At 56.5% G+C, this 764-nt stretch overlaps 1 protein-coding gene across 2 annotated transcripts in view; it reads left to right on the forward strand.

The window, feature by feature from the left end:
* The first annotated feature begins 81 nt into the window (after positions 1-81).
* Positions 82-764, forward strand: part of STAG2 (stromal antigen 2) — a 75,075-nt gene continuing 74,392 nt past the window's right edge. For both annotated transcript variants that reach the window (XM_014955101.1, XM_014955104.1), the window contains exon 1: positions 82-98. The gene's annotated coding sequence lies outside the window, so the exon portion shown is untranslated. The remainder of the gene's footprint in view (positions 99-764) is intronic.

Raw genomic sequence — 764 nt, forward strand, 5'->3', positions numbered from 1 at the left:
TCCTTACTGGGGGGTTTTGGCGCCACTTTTGTTTTAGATAGTTGCTCCTCTGCCCCCTCCTCCTCAGCACGCACTGAACTGAGCTGAACCCTGCCCAGGTAGGAAGGGAGAGCTTTTACTGGTGTTTCTCTTTTTTTCTGGCCGCTTCTCTACACGGATTTTAAAAAAATAATAATAAAATACAGTTGTTGCCGTGGTGGAGGGACTTGGAGGGACAGGGGAGTGAGGGGTGAGTGGCGGAGGAGCGCGGATGGCTGGGCGGCGAGGCCCTGTTTTTCGGCCGTTCCTCCGGCCCTGCCTGGGCTCATCCCCGGTGCCCGGGGTGCTGCCCGGGGGTGCCCGCACCGCCGCCCCCCCGCCGCTCGCCCCCCGCGCCCGCCTCTATCGCTGCTAGCGTTGTATAATCCCTCCGTCCCGTGGAAATCCGGGACCGACCGTCCTCATTTTTTTTCGTTTTTTTTTCCTTTTTTGCCCATTTCTCACCTCCGAGAACGGGGAGCGAAGGCACTCGGTCCCCTCTTTCGCTGCTTTGTGTTTATTTATTGCACTGCCCCGACTGGGCTCTGGCTGTTGTTGTCTTCCCGTGGGATGCGGTGTTGGGAGTTAACACAAACTTTCAATAACCGCCGGCTCCTGCGCTGTAGTTACTCTGGGTGGGTTTTTTTTGTTTGTTTGGCGGTGTTGAATTTTTTATTTATTTTTTTAATTACTTTTTGGCCGCCTGGGCAGCTGTGCCGCCCCCCGCCTCTCCCGCCCGCGCTGGG

Source organism: Calidris pugnax, unplaced genomic scaffold, assembly GCF_001431845.1.
Source record: "Calidris pugnax isolate Ruff unplaced genomic scaffold, ASM143184v1 scaffold38, whole genome shotgun sequence".
NCBI lineage: Eukaryota > Metazoa > Chordata > Aves > Charadriiformes > Scolopacidae > Calidris > Calidris pugnax.